General features: G+C 53.9%; 1 long non-coding RNA gene across 1 annotated transcript in view; it reads left to right on the top strand.

Moving 5' to 3' along the window:
• The window catches only part of LOC129737529 (uncharacterized), a 57,104-nt gene that overhangs the window by 675 nt on the left and 42,433 nt on the right, over window positions 1-13,996 (top strand). The window lies entirely within an intron of this gene.

Genomic DNA, 13,996 nt, shown 5'->3' with positions numbered 1-13,996 from the left:
ACACTACATGACTTTTTCCATCCCTTCCTGTGGGAAAACCTCGTTAGAAAGGTCCCCGAGGGCTCCGTGTGCCTGGGCAGGTGCCTGGGTGAGGTATAACCCTGGTGAGCCTGCAGCCCCTTCCCCAGCTCTGCTGGGGGTCTGGGGGGTCTCCCCAGCCTTTGGTGCTGCCTGGCATGAGTCCGGGAGCGAGAAACACTTGATCGGGGTTGGTGATGCAAGGTATCTGTGATGCACAAGAGCACTTTTGTGTGAATTCTGGAAAAATATGAATGACTCCCTTATTTTGCTCGCTACAACAAAAAGACCACACCAGTCTAGACCTGCAACCAATAACACACACAAAAATTAGTGCTGTCTGCTCCAAGGGACCCAGCGTGTCGAGGAGAACACCAGCCCTTCCAGTGTGTGAGCCTGCTGATCCGTACGGAAGGCGAGGGATGCTTGTTTGGGGAAAGGATGTTTGAGGTTACTTTGATATAAACAAGAGAAGCTTTTATTGCCCAGACATTGTTAGTGTTGCTCTTTGCTGGCTTGAAATGCATTTCCTCTGAAGGGTTTTGAGACTGGAGGAATTGCTCAGCTCTCTTGCTAATTGAGACATCTTTTTATAATCACAGTCACAGCTGGTGGGATGAAAGCTGGGGGGAGAGGGCTGTGTGCAGTGACTCAGGCCTTGGGAAGAAGCTGCATCTCTGTTTGCCTGGCACTGTGAAGGGGAGGTTCCAGCCTGGAGGCTGGAGCAGGGTATGCAAGGACACCTTTCTTCTCTACTGTCAGGCAGGTGATGTTTTCAGGGCATCCACTTTCTCATTTCCCCGTAAAACTAGGGATGGATGTCCTTCCTGCAGCTGTGGTGAGTTTGAGCCCCCTAACAAGGAGACATCATGGGCCAGAAGGGTGTTGCAATATTTTTGTGCTCTCCTGGCTCTTTTTGCAGCAAAGTCTTTGAGAAAGAACTGTTTGAACTTGCTCTTTCTATGAAGCTGCTTGTTTACCAGTTGCTCTCCATGCTCAGGTGTCTCGAACAAAAGGTAGCCTGAGATGTGGCACCCCTCAAGCTTCGTGTGACATGTTGGTGATAACTGTTTCTGGGGTGCTGTTGAGTGGCAGCAGGGTGACTCTCTGCAGCCCTCCTGACAGTGGGGCTGTGAGGGTTTCTGGTGGGGAGAGGGTCCCTAAGTGAAGCATGAAGGTGCTTTGTCAAGTACAACGTATGCGAAGGGAAATACTGTCCTGTCCGCTTCTTGCGCTGGCAGGAGGAGGTGAAGTTGCTCTTACAGCCGGTGTGTTCCCTTCATGGTGTCTCCCAGGCTGCGGGCTGGTAGGGCTGTGCTGCTGGAGTTTGATCTCTGTTTGCATGGCAGAAACCCGCTGCGGAGCGTGGGGAAGGCTGTAGCTGGCAGGGGAGATGCTGGCTGCGGTGGGCCGTGGTCCCTGGCGGGTTTCTCTGCTGGGCTCGGGTGCTGTGCTCTGGCAGGTTGAATTACAGCGGCTGGGGATGTTGGTGCTTCTCCTGCTCAACAGGCTGGGACCAGGCGTGTGTCGCTGCCTAGCTGCCTCTGCTGAGCCCCTAAATTGGTGTCAGCAGAGTCCAGAATGGATCCTTCTGCCTGCAGCGATGGGGGCTGCATGAGCCATGGGGTCAACAGCCCAGGCGGTCTCACCCCCACAGCTCAGGGGACTCTGTCAGGACTTGTTTCACAGACACTGAGCTGCTGCTGCACGAAGGGACCCTGGCAGAGCCCTCGGCCACTGCCCTGCCGCAGCTGTGGCCTGGGAAAGGTGCGTTCACCCCTTCTGCGCTGCCAGAGGAGGGATGCCCTATAACAGACCAGGAAAATTGATGGTCATGCTGTTGCTTGCAGTGGACATCATGAACTGTTTGAGGACCAGCTAAAAATAATATATTACTATAAACTATGTATTAGGGAGGTTGCTAAACCAGACTGAGGTGCCGTCTCATCTACACTTGACTGCCTGGGGGGGCTCAGTGGATTACAGGCTGTGGAGCAGACAGGGCTTCGGGGATGTTGCGACTCGTGACTCCCGACTCCCTCCGAAGCAAAAGCTTCTGTCTGCAGCAAAGCCCAGCTGTGAAATCTGGAAGCCCTGGACTCTGACCCAGCTTTTCTGAGCGCTGGGGTTTGCTGTGCATGCCTCTTGTGCTTGCTTTTAAATATATTTGATGTAGTAGCATCACTTCTCCTTGGTGATGGGTGTTTTTTTTAGTAGCAGCTGGCTCAGGTCTAGACTGCTTGTGCTCAAGCTCTTCTGTCAGGGATTCTGTATAAGAAATGATCGGAGTGCCTTAAATTTTAGGAGATCAAAAGTTTTGGGTCACACCCGCTCCCCCTCCCTCTGGCTCGCTGAGCCCCAGACAATGGGGGGATAATGCCAGGAGCACAATGCAGCCTGCTGGGGGGCTTTTTGTTTGTTTGAACTTTGAACAGAAAAGCAAAGCAACAAAAGAGAGGGCAAGAAAAGCACAGTGTTTTGCCAGTTACCACGGCCAGCCAGAAAGTTATAACCACATTACAAAGGGCGGCCTTGTTCAGAGTGGCTTATTTCATCAGGAAGATGTATTTAAAATAAAAATGAAGGGGCAAATGCTAGCATAAAGTCCCCCATGTTAGTATAAACACTGCATGAAAACACTTTTATTACCTTCTATAACTCCCTAATAAATACTGTTCCTTTTTGATGAAAGCTCTTAGCACAGGATTAGGGTTTACAGTGCATTGCCTTATTAGTCCCTGGGGACAGAGCCCATGTTCAGTGTGGCTTCAGGTCCTGCTCTGCAGCCTGATTTCAGTGCTTCAAAGCTTCCCCCTTTTCTTATTTTTGGGTTTTTCCCCCCCTGTGGCAGCATCTGAATTGCAGGCAGTGCTTTCCAGGACTGACACACGAGAGGAAAACCGGAATGCGTGTGGTTAAGGAGGTTGTTCTTGCTTCTAGTTCATCTGTAAGTGTGTTTTCTCCCAAACAGAGCTGATGAGGTGTGAAGGACCTTGGTCCCAGGGTTGTGCTGCACCCATGCCCTAAGAAGGTAACATTTTTTTTCTTCAGTTGGCTGATTCTTTCTGCCAGGCCACAGATGTTTTCTGAGGGCTAAACCCTAAGCCTTTAAATAAATGTGTTTGATCCCTTGGTGGTTGTGTAGCTTTCCTGCAAAAAGAGCCCAGAATGGGTTTCATACTGGAAGCAAATGTTATCTAGCCAGGCTCTTAAAGCTTATTCCTCTGGGGTTTTATTCTTGCCTTTTCTCCCTGAGGGGGCACCAGAGCTGTCATCTATCTGGTGCAGCTGCAGCAAAACCTTCCGTGGTCTTGCAAAGGACAAAACTTGACAGCAATGGCTCTAAGTAAAGCTCAGCCTAAGACAACCTTGAACCTCTCAAGCAACATGACTTGGCCACGAGGGCCAGGGTGTTTTTGCATGGTACTGCACAGGATCTTTAGGCTGGCTTTGAAGTGCTGCCGTGGACTGCTTACACGTGTCCTGTGCTGGGTCAGGTGGAGGCAGGGTGCTTCTGGACCTCGGTGTCACATCTTCTCCAGTCTGGGATGGATGGGGGCTTTACTGCTGTTGCTGGAGTTTGCTTCTGCTCTTACCACTGGTGGTCCTTTAAAATGCACTTTTCAGGCCAGTGTCTTTCAGGAGTGGCTTCTGAAATTTGGGAGTTTTTTCCAAAGCTGGTATGAGAAAACACACTTTCAGTGCATGGGCTCACACTGGCAGGCAGAGCATTGTTTTGGGTCTTGTAGGCTGGATGGTCGTGGTGTTTCTGTGAGGTGGCATTCTCCTCTGCTTGTCTCTGCTCTCTGCAGATAAACTCAGGGCTGGCCCATGGCCAGGTGGGCTCTGTCACTGCTGGAGGGACGGGAGCCTCCTGCCAGCGTCTGGGACCTAGGGTGCCAGTGACACCAAGAGGCAGCCTGACTTGTTCTGTAGCTGGATGGCCAAACACCTATCTCTGATGCAATGAGCTTGGAAGTAAACTCTAGGAATTAAAGCTGACAGGAGCTTCTCTATGTTTCCAAGACTCTGGAGAGCAGGTCCCCTTGCCTGCTGGGGAGGGTTTTGTGTGCAAGTTGTAGCAGCTTGCTTCGTGGGCAGCTGGAGCTCTGCTATGGACCAAATTTTGCACATGTGGTTCCAGCATCACCTCAGCAAGTTGAAAATGAGGAGGCAATGAGGGAGCCTGGTGGACTGAGGTCCTGGTGAGATGCTTGCGTACCTCTGGGGTGACAATATGATGAGCAGGGCTCAGTTTGGGTGTGTGGGGAAAAAAATGGTATATGGGCTGTGGTTGGTGTTGTGTGAGATACCAGAAACACTGCAATGCAGCCCTTGGGGGTACCAGAGTGTCCTGCTAGGCTGTGCTTTGGGGGGGACTCTGTCACCAGTGGGCATGAGCAGAGCAACAGCTGATACCAGTCACTCTGGAAGCAATTGGGATCTGTGATGGTGCTAAGCTGGAGCTGAAGCTCACCAGCCGAACTGCTGTGGCTTTAGCTCTGCAAGACTGAGTGTGTCTGCAGAGAACTCATCATCGCAGTCAGGGAGGAAGAGCTGCTGGCCTGCAGCTGGATGGCAGGTGTCTGTCCATGTGAGCGGTGGGCAGGCTGTGTTGGCCATGGAAGTGCTGTCCCCTCTTGCCAGGGATATGGTGCAGGCTTGCATCTCTGGGGGCATGGGGTTCACACAGTTGCTCCTGTATCACTGGCAGGACAGTGGCATCCTGGCCCACCAGCGGGCATTTGAGTCAACCATTGTTCCTGGGAGATCCCTTTCTCTGCAGCTTGTTGCTCCTGAGGCAGGAGGAGCTGGAAGCAGCAGAGCAGCTGGTTCTGGGGAGGAGAAGGTGGCTTGTGTAGCTGGTACCTGTCTGTGGGAGGGAGGCAGACATCTGCTCACAGGGTCCGGGCAGCTCCCTCAGCAAAGGGGGAACTGGATGGTGACAGTCGTCCTACCTCTTACGTTTGTCCAAATGGTATATGTCAAATCCTCCCAGCCGAGGACTCGGGAGGGGGCAGGGGGCCTTCCCAGCCCAGCAGACTGGATGGGAAATAATGATCCCCTTTTTATAGCTTCTTCAATTGTTCCTGAAAATCCTTTTTAAAAGGAGGAAAGTTCCTTCCTTCCTTTCAGCTCCCGGTATCTTTAAGAATTCGCTCTATTGTAAGCCCAGGACAGAGACCCTTCTATGAGGGCTGCATAGGCGCTCTTCGGAGGCCCCCTCCCCGTGCCCCCTCCCACCCCATCCCAACAAGCCCCCATTCTCCTCTGAAGAGGGTCCCTCTGTCTAACGCCAAGTAACTCTTAAGGGTAGCATTTATCCCCAGGCACTCAGCTCACAAAGAGTGCTGGAGTGTCAAATAAACTCACTCCAGCCTGCAAAGAGAAGAGGAAGAAAATACAAAACCCCCTTTATTTCCACCCCTGCAGGGAAACAAATACGGACTTTGTGCTGGAGAGCAGCAGCGCCCTAACGAAGCTGGGTAGTGTGCGTACTAATGTATCTCTAATAAAATTGTGTGTGCATGCACACGTGATGGTGTGTGCGCAGACCTGGCAGACGAGCAGTAAATCAAAATCCCTCCGAAAAAATGCTGGCCATCCTGTGTGCCCACTGCTTTCTAGGCAGAGCTGGTCATCGCTAGCTCTGGGCAGCATGCTGGTGATCTCCGTGGGTTTGCTTTTGAAGAGGGGTGTGGGGAGGAAGATGCTGGTGCTGTCCTGGGTGCTCTGCTGAGGTTGTCAGCAGAGGTAAGGGGCCTGTGGGAGGTCTGTGCTTGGCCACATCTTCAGCAGACCCTTGTAGCTCTGACCAGACCTTTGGAAGGGCTCAGCGCAGCTGAGCGCTGCTGCAGGTGCTCATTTCATCAAGAAACTGTTGCAGGAGGAGAATTCAGCTCTTTGCCCTGCTGTGGGCACTGCACGCCCTTGCAGCTGGTATGCTACTGGTGGTGTGAACTGCTGCCTTTTTGTGAGCCTTGTGGCTGGATTTGTGCTGAGCGGAGGAGACGTGCTGCCCTGGGAAGAAATCGTTGTCTCTTTTCTGTGGATGGATTTAAACTGTCATCCTCTGTGTCAGAAACCAGCGTGACCAGTGCTGACCAAACAACTGGGACAGTAACATCCAAGCAAGGGATTGGCTGGTGCTGCCTGCTCCCTGGGGACGTGTCCACCAGCATGGCCGGCACCTCTGCTCTGCAGTAGTAAGAAAAATCCTGCTTTATGTTTCTTCATCTTGGCACGGTCTTGGCTGCTTAATGCTGAATTTGGGAATATCTTGCAGCTGTGCTACATGGGATGTGCTCAGATGCCCTCAGATACTCCTGCAGCTGCTGGCAGACCTGGAGAACAAGATGCAACTCTTGACTGTGCTGTAGTGGCCGAGGGTCACTGCTGCTCCCTTGTCCTGACGCTTGTTTCTCTACAGGTTTTGGTAGCTTGTCATTACTGAAAGGGGCAGATGCTGCCAGCCACAATAGCTGTTGGACTGTCTTCATACCTAGAAGCGAGGAAACAAGAGTCAGACCATGTGCAAGCTTGGGACTTCTCCCGCTCCACCAAGCAAATGATCCTGAGCCAAGAGGATTTGTTTCTGGATGTTTTCTCTCAGCTGGGATCTCTGAAGTCATAAGCTCTCGTGGACTGGTGTGGGTTTTGGATGCTCCCTTCTGTCTGTAGCTGGGAATGTCATGGCCAGAAGGCTGTGGACATCTGCTTCTCTCAATCTGGTGGATTATTTCTTTGGTATTATTCAGCTAGTGCTGTGGTTTTTACTGATCTGGTGGAACTGGCTTCGTTCAGCGAGATCTCCCAATTGACAGATGTGGAACAGCAGCAGTTACAGCCCAGTGCTACAGTTCCTGTTCTGGGCTATTTAGAGCATCATGGCTCTGGAGGAGGAAGGAGTCCATATGCACATATAGGACAAATCCTGCTGGCCTTAGGTGAGTCAAGAATATGTACTCCTCCCCCCTCTTTTTTTTTTTTTTAAAAAAAAAAGCCTTCCTGTGGGACTGGCTACTTAGAAAACTATATTTTCCCTCACTTGTAGGGAAAATGCAAAATCCAGTGACCTGCTGCACTAGGGGCAGTAGGAGAGTAGACAGGCTTGTGTCTGACAGCTGAACGGGCTTTCCCCTCCTGTTTTAACCAAAGTGCTAACTTCTTAGTGTTATTTGAGCCTGAAATCTCTAATAAGAGTTTTCTTCCTGGAGTTACCTTGCTGAGTAATGGACAAAGGAGTTAAAGCGAGGCAGTCCCCAAGCAGGTTTTCCTTTCTTTCCCCAGCAAGAGGGATCCCCCCTGGCTTCCCCCACTTGGAACGTGTCGAAGCGAGCAGTGGTGGCTGTGCAGGGGAGCCTGCTGCTTGTTGGGCTTACTGGGGACAATGTGGGGCTTGTCCTGGGGGTACCGCGGGGCTCCTGGGGCCTGGGTGGATGCAGGGGGTGTGAGCTGAAAGGCTCCCTTTGGAGGGGAGGGCAGCGTCAACCTCCTTGCAATGGAATATCCACTTTCCTGGGGATTCTAGCAGGGGGACTGCTAGGAAATGTTGCCAGGGCTTTGTATTTTGAGGGGACTTGCAGCAGCATTGATATCTCAGGGGTGTGATGCTGGGAGATGTGCCCAAGGGGCTTCGCAGGAGCAGCTGTGGATGTGTGAGGGTACGTGGCCTGGGAGAATGGGGATTTCTGCTTCGGTGGAGAATAGCTGGTGGTTCCTGTGCTGGGGGAGATGGAGTTTGCCCTCACCAGCCTTTTGTGCTGTCTCTTGTCTGGAGGTAAATAAATGCAGTGGTCCTGTCTTTGTTTTCATCTGGGACTGGCCTGCTAGTGACACCTGACTTCTGTGGTCCCTGTGTGTTTTGGTGAGGACATCCTCCTTTGGTCCCAGTTCCCTGTGCAGGCTTGCAGCGGCTGCGGCCCTTTGCTCTGAACTGGAGTGGGTCCAGCTCGGTGTTGGGGCATGGAGCAGAGGTGGCTCTTCCACTTGGGAAGCTGCTGTGGTTCACCCTGCTTAGACTGCTTTCTCATGTGTGGGGCTATTTTTGTCGTGAACTTTCCTCTGGGAGAACAAGGCTGAGATGTGATGAATAAAGGGAAAACTGCTGCTGGGAGAGACTTGGGTTTATTAAAGTACACTTCTGGTTTTGGGTAGAGCTCATCTGTTCTTGTTTGCTGGTGATCAATCAGTCCAAGAAGTTTGATGCAGGCTGGCAGGGATGTGAGGTCTATGCTGGTGTCCAGTATGGCTGTGGACATGTTCTGCAGCAGCTGAGCAGTGGGCTGTGCCAGTATGGTTAAAGAGAAATGGAGAAGAACTGTAAAGCTGCTGTTACTCACTTTCACTGAGTGCAGATCCAGGAGGATGAGGTGCGTGGCCTCCCTGGAGAGACAGCTCTGCCAGCTGGGTGCTCTTCAGGATGGAGGGAGATGGCAAATGCAAACCTGAGGAACTGAGTGGCTGAAGCTCACTTGACTTCTGTTCTGCACTGCAAACTTCCAGCTATTTGAACAGAGTTGGATGCTTTAATTTCCTTCCCTTGTCAGTGTCTGACTGGTGCTGTTACATCTCGGCCTTTTCTCAGCCCCTTGGGACTGTGGTTTTTCCTTGATGAGCATCTGAATGTACCAAGTACATGACTCCATCCCTCTGTAGCATGAGTCTCTTGGGTTTCTGTCCTGTCCGGGCCTCTGAAACCCAGGCTGGAGGAGGGGTGAGACTGCACGTGCCCTCGCTGGTAGCACAGCAGGTTCTTGAGTGCCGAGCTCCTTAGCTGAGGGGCTAAGGCAAGGCAGAGGCTTTCCACCCTGGACTAGCATAGCGCAGCTCAGGCCTGCTTGGCTCTGCACCGGCTTCTGCGCTAAGGGGCCAGGCTGGTACTTGGAGTTTGGTTTTATTTCTTGCATCTTCAGCTTTTTTGGAGAGATGTCCTGTGAACGGATGCCTTTGCTGTCTGCTTGGCTGCTCTCAGGTGCAGTAAGTGATGCACTGAGCCCTGCTTGCGCTAGGGACCTTGCTGGGAGCCTGGGTCCCTGGTGCAGATGCCAGCCCTCCTGTGAAGCTGCTGGGGGGGCTGGGGCAGCCCCTTCTGGCACTGCCCTTCTTTCCAGGGATCCGGCAGGAAGCATAAACCGCAGTCTGCTGCGGAGATCCCTGCCTCTGCCAGCAGGCAGCAATAGCTTGTTAACATGAGCTTAAGTGGCAATCCCTCGTCACGCACTCTGGCCTGTCAGAGGCGCTTTGTCACCTTTAACTGCTCAGTGGCATCCCCGGACTGGCCTCTCCACCTCCCCCTGCCCCCGCCCCGCGCCGTGCCCGGTACCCTCTGCCTGAGGGGTGCTGCTGGGTGCCTGGTGGTGTTTGCTCCCGGGAACTCCCATGCAAATAGGCAAAAAGCTTTCGGGTCTGATGCACCCCGCTCTCCCTGCTCGCATCTCCCCCGCGGGCTGTTCCCCCCTCGCGGGGCCGAGCCCCCTCTCCCGGGGCTGCGGGGGGGGAGGCGGGGCGGGGCGGGCGGCGCTCCTGGGTGCGCGCTGCCCCCTGCCGGCAGCGGCGGGCAGGGACCGGGCAGCAGCGGCAGTGCCGCGCGCAGCCGCCAGGGGGCGGGCGAGGGTAGGCGGCGCTGCCTGCCCGGGCGTTCGGGTGCGGGCGGGGGGGGGGGGGCGCGCGTCTTTGGCGGCCTGGGAAACGCCAAATTTCCCCCCTCACACCCCTTTTCTCTGGGTAAACTCCCCCAAATTCTACCTCGGACCCCAGCTCTGCGTGAGCCTCTGCCGGGGCCAGGGAGGGAAGGAACCCACCAGCTGCCATGCGGCTCCTCGGGCTGAGAGGGGGGTGTCGAAGGCGAGGTGGTGATTGCTGGTGGGGGGGTTTATCTGAGGGGTTTTAGGCTGGAAGTCCATTTTTGAGGATTTTGGGTGGTAGGAGAGAAGATGGCTGTGGAGAGCATGGTGTGCTTGCAAACCACTGAAGTGGTCAATGCAAAGGAGTGGCAGAACAGATACATTTCTTCTTACCCAGTGAATTTTTAAGATGGATCTCTAATAAAAAAATAAATGAGGCTGAGAGGCGGTATGAACAGCATGCTCTTTGTTCTGATGTTACTGGTGCTTTGACAGATGGGACAAATCCTCCCTGTGCTCCTTTCCTCTTTATCTCCTCACAGCCTTGAGCACCCTGTGGGGGCTCGGTTCGGGTACCAAGTGGGTGCTTCTTTCCAGAAAGTCGGCAAGTACAGGGCTGTCCCTGCTGCTGCTGGCGTCAGGTGGCAAACGGTACTAGTTCTGTGACAGCAGCCTGGGCAGCCTCTGTGCGGTGCCTGGGAGCTGGGAGAACATCCCAGGAGCCCCCCAACCCTCTCCCTTCTGCTGCTCAGCCCCTCCTGTGCGTATCTGCAGGAGCTCCTGGGGGCCCTTCCCCTGGGTGCGCCCAAGGAGCCTGCGGCCAGGCTGCTCCTCACAGGGAAGCGAATCCCACCTGTAGGTACGTGCTGAGGGCCTGAAGCTCCAGAAGGAGCCAGACTTCTTGAGATAGTTCTCAGTACAAGTAGGAGTCAAACTGGAAGATGGGATGTTATTAGGGGAGGAAAAAAATCAGTATAAACATCCTGCTGCGGTGCCTGTGCTCATCCCTGCTGCAAATGCCACAGGCTGCCCTTGTTCTTCTCTGAGCTGAAAAAAAGGGGGGGGGGGGGAGGTGTGGGGCAGGTCATGGGGGGCACAGCCTCGCGGGGAGCGGAGGTTGAGTGGGGTAGGGCTGCTCCATCCCCAGCCGTCTGAATTGGGGTATAGTGGGAGGAAAAAAAAAAAGATTGTTGTCTGTTGTGGGTGAAGTGGCGGGGGGTGACGGGCGCTGCCCGGGGGGGGCCGGCAGGGCTGCCCGGGCCGCGGCCGCTGGATGGCAGCGATGCTCCGCGCACCGCCCACCGGAGCTGCCACCGGGGGCGGGGGGTGCCAGTGGGTGCCGCCGCTGTGCGAAGCCCTTGTCCCTCCCGGACCCCCCCTCTTCCCCAGCCCGTGCGCTCCCGGTCCCATCCCTGCGGAGGCTGGGTGCAAGGGTGCAGCTGGCAAAGCCGTGCTTGGCCTCAGGTTTGCCTTTGGATGCGGCTGCAGGGAGAGATGGAAAGTGGTTTTGTTGAGGGCAGGGGAGCGGAAGGTCCTGCTGGATGAGCAGCATCCCCGCGCTGGCTGGAGCGGAGGTTATGGCACAGCAGCTCCCAGGGTGGGCTTGGCAGGTGGCTGACCCGCTGCTGAGGGCGTTTGTTGGTGCTTTGAGACCTGAATTAAATCCCCTATGAGGGCATCCTCTGTGACGGTGGGTACCCAATAGGCCACTCCAGGGCTGCCTGAGCCCTGTTTCTGCCAGCTGTTCCAAACATCCTGGGGTGCTCAGGGAGGGATATACCCACAGGCAAGTGCACTGATACCGGGATGCCAAAGCAGTGAGGGATGAGGCTGGGGAGGGAGCAGATCTGGGTTGGAAAACATGACATCTCTGGATCTGGTTTTAGCCAAAAGCACTTGACACGTAGGAAAGATGCTAAGCTGTATCTAAAAAGCTGCTGATCCATGAGCGTGACCTGGAAATGTGGGTGCTGAGGGCAGGGCTGGTCCTGAGGACTCCTCGCATGGTAACTCCGGACCATACCTGGGGCATTGCTTTGGGAATTGGGGCTGGTGTGCGCAGGGGCAGGAGGACACTGGGAGAGCAAGAGGCTGATGCTTGGGGTGATGGTTGCCTGAGGGGTGTGATGCGGAGGCATCTGCTGTCCCTGCCTGTTTCCAGTGTGCTCTGAGCAGGCCACCTACACAGCATTCCTGGAGCTGCATGGCTGGTGCAGGGACGATCAATGTGCAGCCTTTCTCCAAGGAAAAAGTATTGAAAACCACCTGCTCTGCCTCTCCCTTTCTCATCATCCTTCCCTTCCCTCCTCTGACTCCCGCAGGAAAGGGGGGCTTGGGAGCGCTGTCTGGCTCTGGCTCCGCTTCCATATCCTTCTGTCTGGAAGCGGGTGAATTATTGCTGGATAAACCAGTGTGTTTGGCTGCCTTGAAAAGCACTTCCAGAGCAGTGACAGACTACTTGGTCGGCACCATTCACGTTGAAAGGTTTCACTGTCCAGGCTGCCTCCTTGATGGCTGCAGCCAACTGTAAATTCCACCAGCCTACCAGCCCCAGAACTGGGTTTCCATGGTGAATGCATTTTGGTTTTGCACCTAAAAGCTTGGAGCTTTGGGGAAGTTCTTTGCCATGAGTGTCACTGTTTGCCTGTTGGGCTGTCGTGCTGCTCCGGAGGAGGTCCTCTGGCTTTCCCTGGCTGGCTGCTCCCTTCTGGGGGAGAGCTGCCTGCCCAGCAGAGATGCTTCAAAGGCCTCTGACAGCTGATGCCTTGGGGACAGGCTCACAAGCTTTGTCCTTATGCTGCTGTGGGCTCCAGCACACACCTCTGCCCCTGGGGTGCTGTGTGAGGCTGAGTTATGGGTCTGTCCTGGGAACTGACTTTTTTTTTTCTCATGCTGGGACCTGTCCCTGTGCAATGCAGCAGGCAGATGTATTGACTCCTTCTATGCATGCCTTGTGCCTTCCACTTGCTGTTACAAACCGCAATAAACCTGGCTTAACTTGCCAAGGTGCTAGCTCAAGCCCTCCTGACACGACTTGCATGAAAACCAAATGAAATGTTTATATAGGGACTTTGCATGGAATGAGCTGCAAGTGGCACCTTCAAATAAATGTGTGTGTGCCCACCCCACCGCGCTGCACCGCTCTCCCGACCCCCTCCCAGCCTTGCACATGTCAGCTGTGAGGCAAAGGGCTTGTTTCAAAACTTTATCTAGGCTTCCCATGCATTGCCTCGCATGCCTTTCTGACATGAAGGAGGTTTTGAGTTTATGGATTTGCCCTTCCTCGGGGGTGCATCTGCCCAGCTGCTCTGCAAGGACATCTCCTGCGCCCCAGGAGCTGTGCTGCACCCTTGTCCTCTGGAATGCTCTTTTCATTGATATTTTCTGAGAACAAAAATGCTTGCTTTGTTTCCCCTGCCCCTTTCTTTCCCCACGCAGAAGGGGAGGGAGAAAATGACTAAAATATTTTCTTGTAACAAAAGGCTGAGGGTGAATCTAGATCAGCCATTCTGATCCATTTAAGGCAAAATCTCCAGGGTTTTCAGCGAAGAAATTAAAACACTGGAGCTTTCTCTTTTCTTCAGAAGAACAAACAGGAGCGGTTACCACTTCCTCTAGCTCATAAACAAAACCAGCCCGACGTCTCCAGGAGAAACCCTGCCAAGAGACTTTCCTTCCTAATTGTTTGATATTTTTTCAGTTCTGATTAGTATTCGGGAGTGCCTGGCACACAAGCGGGAAGTTTCAGGAACAGGCTGTAGATCTTGCTTCAAGCAGATCCTACCCCCTCTTTCCATCCCGTGCCCTCCTCGGCTGTCCCACTCACCCTCTCCCTCCCTCCCTCCCTTTTCTTTCTGCTTTGTTTTCCTTCATTCTTCCAGGGCTGCTGGTGGTGTCTTCTGGCCACCAAACTCTGGCACTTGCTTTTCTTGTTGAAGCATTGCTGCATTTGCAGGAGCTGCGTCAAGGGCTCTAAAGGCTTTTTCTTGACCTGCTCTTCTGCAGTTCCTTTGCTTTGCTTTCAGGCTTCGCTCTCCGGAAGGAGCTTTGGCTGGACCAGCTGCAGGGGGATTCACCTTTCCTTGGAGGAAAGAGGAGGGCATTTGGACCAAACTTAATAAATGCTATAAAAGAATAAAGGGTGCAACTGTCTCGGTGTCCCGCGGTGTGGGGATGGAGTCTGCTGCAGAGCTGCTCCCACCTGTGCACCATGAAATCTCCTCTGTCGGCCCCAGCGTCCTCTGGACTTTGTCACCAGTAAAAATCCTTTCTGTGGCAGTATGGGAGCCTCCAGCTCGCCTTGGAGGTCCCCAGCATGGAGTCCTGTGTGGCTGCTCGCTCTGTCATGGGAC

The sequence above is a fragment of the Falco cherrug genome, chromosome 1 (assembly GCF_023634085.1).
Source record: "Falco cherrug isolate bFalChe1 chromosome 1, bFalChe1.pri, whole genome shotgun sequence".
Lineage (NCBI taxonomy): Eukaryota > Metazoa > Chordata > Aves > Falconiformes > Falconidae > Falco > Falco cherrug.
Note: the sequence above shows the minus strand (reverse complement) of the source record. Positions and strands in the feature narration are given on the sequence as shown.